Source organism: Copadichromis virginalis, linkage group LG7 (assembly GCF_057382275.1).
Source record: "Copadichromis virginalis isolate Kocher_CV1m ecotype Utaka linkage group LG7, C_Virginalis_male_GT1.1, whole genome shotgun sequence".
NCBI lineage: Eukaryota > Metazoa > Chordata > Actinopteri > Cichliformes > Cichlidae > Copadichromis > Copadichromis virginalis.
In genome coordinates, this window is record NC_140624.1 from 11,644,475 (window position 1) to 11,659,127 (window position 14,653).

General features: G+C 40.1%; 1 protein-coding gene across 14 annotated transcripts in view; it reads left to right on the forward strand.

Moving 5' to 3' along the window:
• The window catches only part of mef2aa (myocyte enhancer factor 2aa), a 68,640-nt gene that overhangs the window by 32,344 nt on the left and 21,643 nt on the right, over positions 1-14,653 (forward strand). The gene's annotated exons all lie outside the window — the stretch shown is intronic.

Genomic DNA, 14,653 nt, shown 5'->3' on the forward strand with positions numbered 1-14,653 from the left:
TCTGGAGGCTGTCTTATTACAACGAAGACTTCCCGCAAACACCTTGCACTGAGAGTCATGGGATTTTTTTTCACCACGTATCAGCCGGGTCAATCCACACCACGCTCTCTATCTGTGGTCTGCACATGTATGTTTATGTGAACAGCTTGGTGTAATTGGAATGTACATTTTTTGGTTCTCCTGCTGATTTTCCCACCTAGTACTGCTGGCTGACCCCATCAAGCTGCCCCTCTGTATAAAAGGCGAGAACAAGCCACCGTTGTCCCGGCTCACTCGGCCAGCGTCTTTGCAGTTTATAACAAATGCCCCTCTGCCTGCAAGCTGTGTGGTCAGGGTTCAGATGTGAAACAGAGCTGAAGTAACCAACCCAGTCCACTTAACAGCATCAACACACTGTCTCACTATTCATTCTTCAGAGAGCTGTGTCTGAGGAGCCTGATAGTGTGTGGAGGCTATGACCCAATCATAGACTGTATATATACATGTAGAAGATAGTTCTAGCCACTGTGACGTCACCCATGAACTCCCGTTTTGATGTGCCAGTTTTAGCATTATGACTGTCATTGTTTTAATCATCATCATTAGCCAGAAATGACCATATTTGATGGATTGCTAAGTTATTTGCTAATTCTAGCAAACGTACTAGAACTTACTAGAACTTCACTTAGCTTTCAACCAGGGGCGGATCTAGAGAAACTTTCTTAGAGTGGCATGGAAATCAGATGGGGTGGCAAAATCAAAGCCATTTCTTTACACATATGCATGTGTTACAATTTAAGCCACATGCCAACACAGTAGATCCGCCCCTGCATTTAACACAATTAGCCACAACTGAGCCATGTTATTTGTTATGCAGTGGAGAGGCGTGTTTCGCTAACTAGCTGCCTGGGTGGCTCTCACCTGTCAACAGCTCATAATACATACATTTAACAGTTTGTCATCCATCCATTTTCTTAACTGCTTGTTCATTTCTGGGTAGTGAGGGGGTGGGATCTATCTCAACTGTGATAGAGTGATGTAGAGGTTTCAGTCATAATGAAGGGGAAAATGAGCTTTTGAGGCCAAAACTGTGTTTATTTCCACTGTAAAAGTGGCCACTTCAGGAACTGCAGCTTTGTTTGCATTTCTGTGCTGGCTTTATTTTCCAGTCCAACAAGTTCCCGCTCAGATCTGATCATATTTTAAGAGAAAGCCTAATTTCGGCTGTTTTTTTTGACCGTCTTTGCTGGTGAGCACTTTCCCAGATTTTGTGCTTCACTACAGCTGTACAAATCCTTGTACACTACACAGAGGAGCTGATGCATTTATAATAATGGGAAGAATCCACCCCTTCCTCATTTATCTACTGAAATAGGCCTCACATGAGGGCACTTACACGGGACACTTATCTAAATTTTTAAATTGTGTTAAACAAGTCTTTGCTATAAAAACAGCCATGTGCTCATTTGTCCTGTTTTGGAGGAAAGAAAAATGCTCACCCACTTTTCATTGGTAAGACCTTTCCATGTGAGAAACCAAATCAAAGGTCACATTCTTGCTCAGTAGTACCATCTGTAGATAAAGGCTGGGCTGTGCAGTGTGAGAGAACAGTCTCCATGTTTTCCACAGATGGATGCATGCCTTGGCCACAGTTTGATAACCCAGTGGAGGGCTATGGACTTTGTCTCAAACTTGGCTCGCAGTCCAAAGCAGAGCAGTAGGCTCAGATTTTTCTACCCTGGTTGTGTGTGTGTGTGTGTGTTGGTAGTTCTTGTCTGCATGTGCTAACCTTACCGTCACTCCAGGCGAGGGTGAGCAGTGGTGTAAAATCTGTCTTTTTATGAATTCACCTGTGTGCATCAAACAAACCTTTCACCGCTTTTACTATTAAAGACAGGTGGGTGTTTTTATACAAGCTACTGTTTTAATTTGTTAAATAAATAATTTTGCCAGAATCACATGGCCTGAGTGACTACCAGCAGTGTCTCTTACTGTAAATAAAGACGACTTATTTAGCATTTATAGCTCATGTTGTCTCAGCGTATTCTCATGCATTAGGGTTATTCAATGTAACAGTGGACTAAGTCGGGTATTCCTGAATGAAGTTTCCATGGTGTTGTTTCTATTGTGTTACTTATTGAATTCTGTTTATTCCACAAATGAAAATGCTGCTGTTAGTCATTAGATTAATCTAATAATATTTAGTCTTACTCTCGTCTCCGCTTGTGGAGCTAATGAGATTTGTGCTCTGCTATAACCTCACGCTGTGTTTCTGCACACAGAAAGATCCCTGTGTCTCTCCAGGAGAAACCTTGAAATAAGATATTAACTTCACAGGCATAATTTGGCATCAATCTGTCCCCTATTTAAGCAATTCGATGCAATTAAGGTATATGGTATAGGTTAGCATTAATCAGGTTTGCAGACACATGGAATAAACATTAATTGACACTTAATTCTAATCTGATGAAATCAAGGTTGTGAATAGACTATAATCAAATTTCAGGAATGCGCTCGGAGTGAAATACCGATACCTTTTAAATACCCGGAGAGTGCTATATGCAAAGAAGTGACTTTTTAGCGCTCCTTTTCATGTCTTTTACCCTGATGGTTTCTGAGAATAAACAGCGTGAGATCATTCATAGGGAAATTCTGCTTATCATACTCATAATAAAGAGAGATGGTCATTGTTATTGTGACTCGGGGAGAAAGGGACAATTCCTTCTGTATTTATGAACGAGCAGTCCCCCCGTCTCACAAGACCAGTACAGTGAGAGGAAATGAGCACAGAATTATCAGGTAATTTCCATTAGGCTTTATTTCATGATCACTATGAACTTTTGTCATAAACTGAGCTGTATTAATAAGGTATGTAAATGTTGACCATTACTGAATGTCACACATTGTGTGCTGTAGATTTCGCGACGACAAAAGCTACGCATGCATTTATCACAATTCAAGGTTTAATTTCTCCTCATTCTGCGTGTTACACTTTAAATGATGGAGACGATCATTGCATTAAGTGATGAGCTGTGCCTCGCAAGTGTTTTTTTTTTCTGTGATTTACAGCTCAAAGCAAAATAAATATTATTACCAGTTATAGAATGAATCCCTTGAAAAGCTTTGGGCTGAATGGGCACCGGGAGTTTCAGACAGGAGATATTTATGTTCGTCAATCAAAGGCTGAGCAGTGATTAAGGCTCATTTCTATCCTAATGAATGCAAATTGGCACATCTGCTATGGTGGTCTAGCTGTCCAGACTCTTCAATTAGCATGATTGATCAATTATCCTCCTGCTGGTGGCTCATTGGAAATGGAGGCTGGGGAATGGGCCGGGGGTGTATGGATGGGGGGGATTAAGGAAGAGCGATGGAAGAACATGAGAAAAAAAACAAGCAGAAAACTGTCTTAAGCCTCCATTCAGTGAATGCGATTTCTTATTTATTACTTTATGAGAGTGGAGAAATAGCGGAGAGTCCTTTTACTCAAAGAAGGCTTCTTTTTTACAGACATTTCTTAAAAATGAACGCTTCAAACTACACTTGAAAAAGCTGTGATTTTTATCTTTGAATGACTTCTTTTTGACAGAATGAATAATTTCCAAAGAGCTGATCAGAGATCAGAGAGATCAGATCAGGGGCTCAGATTAAAATTGAAAAAATATATTACTTTAGCAAATGTGTTAACAAAGTCAGGCTGTGGCTCCGGCTTTGTTTAATACTTTATTTGTTTTACATGGGGAAAAAAAAGCCCAACACAAATTGCATTTGAATTTGTTCTCACCCTTCATCACCAGAATTACTGATCAAATATTTATGAGAGAAAAGAGCTTTAGTCTTGCAAATATTTAATAGATCAGCACTCAGTCAACTCTGAAGTCTGTCTAGGATATTGTGCTGTGCAGATTATTTGTGTTGGTTTTAACAGCAAGAACAAATACTTGAATATCAGAGTGAATTGGTGAAACTACTCCAAGTACCAGAGGCAGCTTGTCCTGAGCGTGTATTTATAATTGTGCTTTAAATTGCTATTAGTGCTACATGATTTACTCAAGATGATGTCTTGCCAATTATGTGTCGTGTAGATTGCTGCTGAGCAACATGCACTGTTGAAATTGCATGTTTTTATATCTCGACGTATTGATTTCAAAATGAATCTTAATTTATAAAAGTAAAGCCTCACATCTCAGAAAATAACAGTAAAGTGTGGTATACTTGATTTAGAGTTAACAGGTGAATACATACTGCACACAACTCAAACACATTTCATTGCAATGTTGACCCTGTGCTAACTTGCATATGACAAATAAATAAAACTGAAAACAACTCTGACAGAAGCTTCACGTTTATAGAGAGACCTTGAAATGTTAGCTAACAGTAGATTGAAATTTATATTTCGTGCTTCTGCACTGGCGGCAGTCGTGGTGGGATTAGCTCACCTGGAGTTAGGGTTTAAAATTTTTAATTTTAGTGGTCAAAGGTCAAGGTCTCTGACCTCATGTCGATCCCAGTCTTGCAAATAATTAGAATCGATCACCTGGAAGTATTTTATCACATATAGCACAAAAATCCACTTGGACTCAGACATGAACTGATTAGAAATAGAAGTTCAAGGTCAAGGACAGTTTTAACCTCACTAAACATGGTCATAATTTAAAGTGCTCCTATTATGCTCATTTCTGTTTCTGCACTTTTATTCTAGATTTACATCATTCCTTATTCACGATTTACCCTCTAGTGGGCCTTGGTGCAGCCCCTTGGTCTGAAACAAGCTCAATTAAGCCAACTTCCAAGTGATTGGCCGTCTTGTGCAAGCAGACTATATTAAGGCCATCACCTTTCTTTGATGTCAATTAGAGCTAAGAGTTAAAAAAATCCCTTTGAAAAACCAAGCATTCAGAGCGGTCTGAGCACACAATTTCTGACACGTGTAATTGAAATCTTTTGAACACAAATTGAAAAGATTAAAAGTCAGCTTTACTGCAACAGCATGAATTTCTTTGCAACTTCTGCTGCAACTTGGCTGATTAGTGGAGACAATAGAGAGATAAAAATTCTAGTTTCTTCAGGAATTTCATAGTGTGACAGAAATGTGCTAGTGAGATTTTTATGTTTTATGTCACAGTGTTTAAATAAAAAAACACATTAATATAAATTTCTTTTTAGACATCCAAAAGTTTTATATCCAAACATATTTTAAGGGCAATAAAATGATTATTTATTTCTATTCATGCTTTTTCTTTAGCCCTACGATACTTGCTTGTTTCTTTATCTCTCAGGTATTATCTCATAGGCTACAAAATGTGTTTGGTGGATACTGCAGTTATTGCACTGTTCATTCATTGGTCACTTAAGTAATATAGTAATAGGTATGTGCTGCCCACACACGTACACATTATGAAAGTTATTCATACCGATGAAAAAGAGTCTTTTTCACAACAAGTTAACACACATAGCATACTTTTCTGTTTGGAAAATGAGAGAATTTCTCCAGGTTAGAAAAACGGGTGGTAGTATTTTGAATGATATATGGTCAGTTTTGCAATTGTAACATTAAGTCGTTCAAGTTCAGCTACACAGATATATTTACTTAACTGAAATTTAGAATTGGGGAGAACTGAATTAGTATAGAATTTTATTTTCAACAACACAATGTTTGTGCTAAGTGTCGGGTGGCTATATTAAGTGAACAGATAGCCACTCAGTAATACTAGTTTTAATTGTTGTTTGGATTATTACTTGTACCTGACACCAGTCAAAGTTTTTATGCATGTTTAAAGATTTTTCATTGTCTTGGTTTCATTTCTGCAGAAAGTTGTTTTTTTTTGTATGTTTATTTTTTTTTTTAGTTTGCTGTTAAGTGTTTCTATATTCTGCTGTCATGAAAAACATAAAGACATAGCATTCATTTATTAGTTTTCTCTTTTGCTCTCTCTGTAAGTTGGTAGTATCCATACTTTTCTGGTGTGTTTACAGTAATGTGTATACATTAATATATGATATATTATGATGATATATAATATATGATATTTCAAATATATATATATGATATGCCGGTGAAAATGTTTTGATTTTGACAGAATTTCCCTGTTGTCTGAAAAGAGGCAAAACAAGCACAAGTTGCTGTGTTCTCTGCAATGAGCGCTATTTAAAGGAATAAATAAATAGACCGGTTTAATGACTTCATTCTCAGTTCTCTGCAAAGCTCAATATCTGCCTCAGCCCTTCACCAGTATCTTTCTACTTTACCCTTTATCTGCACCATCATCATCCTTTTTGGTGTTTCGCCACAGACCTCACAGCAGCAGTGATGAGATATCCCTTTTAAGCTAAATCAAATGTCATTGCTGTTGACATAGATTTATTGGGTTGATGTTGATTTTCCAGGGCTTTTCAATATATGTGAAATTTTCAGCCAGCCCATTTTTAATATTACAGAAAAAAAATACATGTAGTTTGGGGCTTCTATGACTTATTGAAGTGATATTAAAATTATTTTTTATACTTAATAACTGTAGGTCACATACAATACTGCAGACCAACCTAAATATGATGTTATTGTGTTTTGGAAGTTTTTGTTTTGAGTTAATAGAAGTTTTCGGTGATACTGCATTGTAATAATGAAAATGTATTTATTTTTTTAGTTTTTATTTTAGTGTCTTCTCCTTGTTGCCACATAAATATGAAACCTGTCAGTCAGTCTGTTGTCTCTGGAGAGGTTGATAATGTAGCAACAAAGGCAGCCATTAATTAGTATTTCTGAAATCCCATTATCGCCTCTTCATTTGGCGTACATATAAACAAACAGTGTTGTTAAGATGATGCACTTCTTCCTGTCTGTGTGCACAGACTGTTTTTTGGCGGGGGTTTTGTATCTGAGGGCAGACATTTAACCTTTGGGCCTGTGTTTCCGGCCAGGTCGGCTCTACAGTTAACTTTTGTTGAGTGTCAGAGCCAACATACTAACTGTTATATACATACAAGATAAGAAGTTATTTTCAGATTAGTGCAGTGGGATGAGATAAAAATAAACTCACACATTTTATAGTAAAAGCGGACGATTTATTTTGGACTACTAGAATACTTCTGATACATTTATAGTTCCAACAGAGGGTATAAATTTTATAGCCTCAGAGAGTCTACAGTATATTTAGAGTAGAGATACCCAATGTGGGGCAAAGTGTAAAAGTAAACTCTATCTAAATAAGTACTTAGCTTATGCCACTTGATGTCTTCATATCTCTCACAAAGGAGTCTGATGAGAGTTTTCTGAAAGGTCTTCTCGTGCCACAGCGAGCAGTATTAATGGTTCTGTTGCAAGCAACACGCTGTGTTTCAGAAGTGCCACTTTTTATAGGACAAGGACTCCTTTTCCTCTGGGCTTTTGGCGAAAAAAGGTCATCGGTCTTCTTTTGTAGTGTAATAAAACAGATGTTGCAATGCTCATGCAGATATATGGTTAAGCTATAGGTGACTCTCTAACACGTGTGCTCTGCTGTGGAACTGATACTTTAAGTAGTTGTTACCCAATGGCATCTTGAAATGTAGTTTGATTATTGGGTAACTAGCAGTATCCCTTTTCTGTAGTTGTCTTTTGAATTGCTGACTGACTTTACTCCATAATCAAGCACTGTTTTTCTGTGCATTTTAAATCCATCATGTACTACATCTCATTGTTTTATTATGACTCGGCTGTGTGTGTATGCGATTCCTGTTACCAGGTTACTGCTAAGAGATTTTTGCTTTTGGCTCATGTCGTGCCTCATTGACGTCAGAGCTCTTTTTCCACCCTCTCAACTACGTTGCATATGTCTCATTTCAAACGGAGGGTCTTTTAGTGAGCATCTAATGAAAAGAGATACAACAACAACAACAAGGACCACAAGACACTGTGTCTTATTCTAAACAGTACTTTCCAGTGAGCTTACTAGGACTCAAGGGTTTCAAGTGTGTTCAACTGAGGAGAGTTTTCTCCAAGCATGACATCCCAGTGTATTTCAGACCCAGCAACACGCTCAGACAGAAACTGGTTCACCCGAAAGACAAAACGCCAAAACACAAACTTAGCAATGTGGTGTATGCTGTACAGTGCAGCGAGGAATGCTCAGACCTCTACATTGGAGAGACCAAACAGCCACTTCACAAGCGCATGGCACAACACAGAAGAGCCACCTCCACAGGACAAGACTCAGCAGTCCATCTGCATCTAAAGGACAAAGGTCACTCTTTCGAGGATGCCAATGTTCACATTTTGGACAGAGAGGACAGATGGTTTGAAAGAGGAGTGAAAGAAGCCATCTATGTCCACCGTGAGCGACCATCTTTGAACAGAGGCGGGGGTTTATGACACCAACTCTCTGCCATCTATAATCCAGTTTTGAGATCCCTTCCCAGACGCCTTAACGCCCACTCACATCCTGGGCCATCTGACCTCAGGAATTCGCATGATAAGGTGGGGCCAGGTTTCACAATGAACACACCCGAAACTCTGGCTGATTGGGACCCACGCCTTGGCTCAGGCGATTAGAGGATCATCAGGGGGTCCTTTTGTCCCTCTGTGGGGGGATACTCGGATGAGAGGTGAAACGTCTTCAAGCAACTTAAAGAAGTCCAGACGCTTTTCTTTGCAAGCTCCTTTGACTGTTCAACTGAACACACTTCAGTTAACTAAGGAGAGAGTTATATTTTTATACTCATTAAAAAATTTCAGTGTTAAAAGTTGTTTTTATCTGATTTTTGTGAAAAAGTAGCGTCACCACAAATGTCTTTTTTATTTTGCTAGGAAAATGAAAAATAGGTGTAAAGTTTATTGAAACATGTTCAAACATACATGAGCCGTATATAAGGCAAAAACAGAGCCTGTAAATCACCTGTTTCTTCAGGACAGTAAAGTGTGGTATGCTTTCAGATACATTTCATCTATTGTGGATAGTTCTTTAGGCCTGTTATGTCTTCTGACGTCCTCCACATCTCCAGTTTCCTCAGATATTTGGGAATAACTGTGTTCTCATTGGCATTTTTTAATAGATTTAATAAAATAATATTTTTGCATTAGGCTGCTAGTAACAAAGTGCCTAAAAATACAAAATATATGTAATATAAAATTGTTTAGTTTTTTGTTATGTGTAGGCACAAAGTGGTTCAACCCTTTAATTAAATGTCTTTTTTATGCTTGACTGCCTCATTGGTCAGTTTTAAGTGGTTTAACAAAGAGAAGTGTATTCTTGTGAAAATGCTGAGGTATAAGGACTGGACTGAAAATTAGTCAGTACGCAGCAGATACCCAAAGAACTTTTAAAGACCTTCAGAAAGCCTAGATAACTATTGATGGACATGTTTTTTGGCACCAGTGCTTAGATGGTATTTTTTAAACTTGTTAGATCGATTGTTGAGAAATAGATTACATTATTATGCATTTTGACTTTGTTTGGCTTTTTTCTTGCACCTAGCATCAAAGCACCCCAACCTGTCTTCGCTTACTGTGAATTGTTCTTTTAAAGTCACTGCAGAGGCATAGCTGCCCTTGGAATTTATTCACCAGAAATTAACTTAGATTTCTTTGTCATCAGACATTTTATTTCTTCTGTTCAACATAATGGACATGATTTCTTTCAACATTTTATTCTCATGTATTTACTCTAAAAAATGTTTCCTTCTGTACCTGTTATTTAGCAGGAAATTGTTTTCCTTTTTTTCCCTTTTTTTTTTTTTTTAGCTTTAATTGCTTTTTATAACATTTGTGGTGTCATGATTTTACTTTACTATATATTTCATAGCAAATAACACAAATTCTGTGTACCATAGTGCCTCAAAACTGAGCTCAAACCACATACCTGTCATCAACTATGGCACGAACCACATGAAATAGGTCATACACTAAGCTGGCCTAATTTGGTTTGATCTAGTTACAGATCAACAGCGATACTAGTTATGATAAAGATTAGTAGAACCTCAAGCCATCGACTCCACCCTCGATGTTCTTCAGTGACCTTGCTTTCGTTCAAAACAGCTTCTGTGAGTTAGTTCGTGCAACAATCACTTTGCCCTTGTGCCCCCCTCCTCCTATTGTGCATGCTGTGCAGCCAACCCCTCCTGCCCAGGGGCGAGGACAGAGCAAAGCCTGCTGGGATGGGGGGGGTTAGCTGGCACAGTGCCACCTTCCCCCCGACTGCCCGGCCTGACTGGGAGCAAAGAGGGAGGCTGCTGTGTCTCAGATTGATGAGGACAGGTCTGTGGTCTGGGTATAGAGTGTTGCAGAACAGACGTCCTGCTGGCACATCCTGCCCTCTCTGCCGCACGCCCCCCAGCCCTTCGTACTCGCCTTATCGGAACTCCTAATTGTCCTTATGAATATTTTAGAGGCGAGCAGGAATGGGAGTTCAGGGTTGGGGGTATGGTTTCAATGGCTCTGACAGCTAATGATCCACTCAATGACCAGAGAAAGAGGGAGATGAAGAGCCTGAGATTGAAATGGTTTGAAGGATCTTGTGTTTGTTAGAGTTTGTTCAGTTTTTATGTGTGCCACTACTTTCACGTGGGCACAGGGTGCTTGTTCTCATTCTTTTTAATCTGTAGATAATGATGACATTGGTTTGCCTTTATCCTCAATTTGTAGTTTAATTCCCTCTTGTCTATACTGAAAATATGCAGTCCACTGATTGAGACTGTTCTCTCTGACTCTGGCAGCTAATAGCTTTGTCACATCAGTCATTCACCACAGTCTCAGAGCAGAAAGCTCTGAAGGGACTGCTCACTGCACAGCAATTACTCCTCATTCAGTAAAATCAATGGACTATATTAAATTGGGAATCTAGTCAACCAAATGCAGGTAATCATTTGCAGTAAAATATAAGAGGTTTGCCTGATGTCTATCTGTCTGTCACGATTTTATTTAACAAGCATTGCCACTTTCGACTTATGGTCCACTGACTTTGAGGCCTTACATCATTGTTGTCTTCCATTGTCACTACTTTCAGGTGGGATTGAATCGCACTATTTATGTTGTTTTTCTAACAGCTGCAAGAGAACAATGTCAAAGTGTAATGTAGGCAGTCAAGTTGCCCCCTCCTGTTCGCTCTTCCTGTCCACTGAGTAACTAGACAATGGACTGTGCTAAAGGAAGGACATGAATCCAGTCTCATATCCTGATATCACTCCACTCTGTAATGTTTAATGGTCATGAGATTAAACAAGATATGTCTGGGAATTACAGAGGACTCCTTATCTAAAATCTCCTTGCTCTAGTCTCACAGTATGTGGTAGGAAATGGAGAAAAATGGATTCCTAGTAACCCAGTGCTGGACAGTTTCAAACAGCGGCTAAAGACCGACCTGAGGAAGTGTTTATTCCCCTTGAGTGAAGACTACAGCACCACCAGAGAGGAAAGGGAACATGGCGGCACTGAAAGATTGTTAAGATGTTATATAAGAGCAGAAATATCCCTTAGTAGATAAAAGCCTTCCTATAAGCCACCTCCCCATGCTGATTTCCTAGTACATTAATGCTCAAAGAAGCCCTTTGATAAGCACATTAGATGGAACGGCCTGGACACAATAGTGATGTCATGAGGATTAGCACGCTACCTTGCTTAGTGTAGCGGCGGACACAAGGGCTAATTCACAGCACTGCAGGGCAAGCGGGCCAAGATACCCGGCTGGAATGAGGTGAGGGGAGGCCTCAGGCACGGCAACCCGTTAAAATATGGCTTTTAACGGGGAGGCTTGAACAAACACTACGTGAATTAAACATTCATGATGTACTCCAGTTTATAACTACAGACTGTCTTTCCACAGAGGGCCTTGAATTGGAGCTGTGGTAAACCAGTCATAGGTCAGGCGGAGCTCTTCCAATAGTGAAAGCTACTGTAAGTATAGCCTTTTGCCGTGATGCAGGCACAATAGAAGAGACTGCAGAAACAGCCTCTTCATGCCCTCCTTTCAGCCATCCCCCCCCCACAGTTTTGAAGTTTAGCTTTTATACCTAACCGCTATCTTTCTCCTTTCACCCTCCCTTCTATTCATGTACAGTAGAGTACAGTACATGAATAAGTTAAGTGCAGAAAGCTCTCTTGACACAAGAGAGGGAGAACATCAGAAAGAAATGGTTTTCCAAGACTCACAGCAGCAGAGTAAATTGCTTGGACCCATCTCACTAAAAGTACTTCTCAAGAAACAGGTGATGTAGGTGGCTTATGCAATAGTTTGGGTTTTATTTTTAACCCGTTGAATGTGAAAATCCTGCTTAAAAGTAAACCTAGGAGGCAGCATAGTGATGTAAACTGATGATCTGTCATGCCTAATGACACACAGAAACTGTTCAAAGTTCACTTATTTTAGTAGCAGTCCGTGTCATTGCGCAGAATTGAATCAAAAAGAGAATTTATATTGATATCATATCAAAATGGAACGCAAGGTGAGATCTAACTGCTCTGCTGCTTCCTGTGCTGAACATACAGTGCAAACATGAGGAGGCAATTACTGCGCTGAATGCTTCCCATGGTAACAACTAGGTTATTAGTCAGGGCTCAGATGGAAATGACGGATAAATGTTTTCTTCAGGACAGGGAAGCTTCAAGGCCTCCTGCAATGGAAAATATTTTTTAAGAGAAGTATCACAAAAGCAAACTGATGGACACACTTACTATAGATGCACTCTCAGACAATAGGACCCAGTAGGTTTTGTCATCAGCCACTCAGCCTCATTTTTATTTCAAGAGCCAAATTTCTATCAATACAGGTTTGGACCACTGTGAGAAAATAGCAGCTGGCCTTGTTCCCACTCATCTTTGTGAGCCTCTCAGGGCCTCGTGAATAGATTACACAAGTTCCCTTGTCTATAGCCTTTGTAACCTTCTCCCGCAACAAACAGGCCGTATCTTTCATCAGACATGCTACTGAAAATCCCAGCCTCAGCTGCATTCACGTCCAGCCAACTATACTTTCCAAAAAGTACGAACCCCAAAGCTTGATTCAACATTTGAGAGACATTTTAAAGCTGCTTTTAACAAGCTGTTCATAATGCGGAAAAGAGAAAGTGGGTTTTTTGCTTCCTAATCATGTATTTTCTTCCTTTTCCGTGTCAGAACCCTGGCATGTAAGAACTAAGTTGGTCTGTGGTTGGGGGGCCTTCAGGGATACATGTGGTCCCTGCTATGGCTATGTCTCCGTGAGTGTGCCTCTGATTGGCTGGCATGGGGAGCCAGGTCTTGACAGGTGTTTGGAAGAGGAGCACCTGTTTGGCCATGTGCTCATTTAGTGATCCGTTTACTGAGAGCTGTAGGCAGTGTCTGTGGGGGGGCACCCGAAAACATGCCAAGTAATTTAAAAAAAGAATTACAGCCATGCTTTACTTGCACTTCAATATTGCATTCATTAGAACAGTACAGAGATGAACTGTTGCACAACACGACACCTTCTAGTACATCTCTTTGAAGATAATATGTATTGTAGTGACTCGTGTCATGTATCATAAAACACATCTGAGTCCCGCCTGCCCTTGACTGCTATTTGGTTCTTGCTCGCCCACTCTGCTTCTGCTACCCCTCCCTAAAAGGCTTGGACTAGTGGGTGTGGTGTACTGAAGGTTGGCCAGGCTTGTTGTGAAAGTGGAGCAACCCTGCCCATCTCGCACAGCCATGCCCGACCAATCCGACCAAGATATTCCCATAATGAGCAGGTTGGAACTTAAATTAGCAGGTTGAGATCAGATCTTTGGCTCACTGGTGGAGAAAGTGCATAGCTTAACCCCAGTAAACACAGGCCTTTCAGGACACTAACTAAAGGGGGTTGCGTTCAGTAAACAGGAAATGAACCAGCAAGGCGTTTTCTTAGAATGAGAAGAATGCCTCCACTCTGTACCACACCAAACAGTAATGCATCTGTGGTACAGTGCTGGTCATTCATTATCCAGAGGACTTCTCTCTCTTGCGCTCCTTTGGGCACTATGTACACTTAACGTTTAAAGAGATGTGGGTGTTTTTTTGTTGTTGTTTCTTTCTTTCTGAACTTCCTCATTTCGATCTCAGCTATGCACAGCTTAATTTCTCTCATTGCATGTTGCATACCAACATTGTTACTGGGTTTTAAAATATACATCCCTCAAAAAGAAAATGTACACGAAAACTGGAGGAGCAGTCGGGTGTTTAAAGTGGTCTAGTTTTAATGAGAAATTAAATGCAGGAGTCTCATACAACACAGGTTTTAGGAAATGTGACTTACACTGAGGTTGTGGTGAGAACTGCTAGGTTAGCCACATTGTCTGCACAGACCTAAACGTACTGTCACATCGCTGTCAGAGGATGTAGCAGCTGTAGAAACCCCCCCTCCCCCATTCCCCTCACCACATTTACACACACACACACACACACACAACGTACAGACATTGCACATATGCACCGCACACTCCTACTCACATAGTTTCTGTTTTTCTCTCTCTCACACACACAGACACACATTTTCCACTTTGCTGCATGATGAAGACCAGAAACAAGAGAGTAAGGTCTCATTAGTGTGTGTAGGTTCCTTTCCTCTGGTGTGCACTGTAACCCCTACATCCACAGGAGTCAGTGACCTTCCTGTAGACACGAGGTCTTCAAGATGGGGCAGGGTGCTGCTGTGGACCTGCAGCAGCCTGATAGAGAAGTCTTGGGAGCCTCGCATAAATCATGTTTTGATGT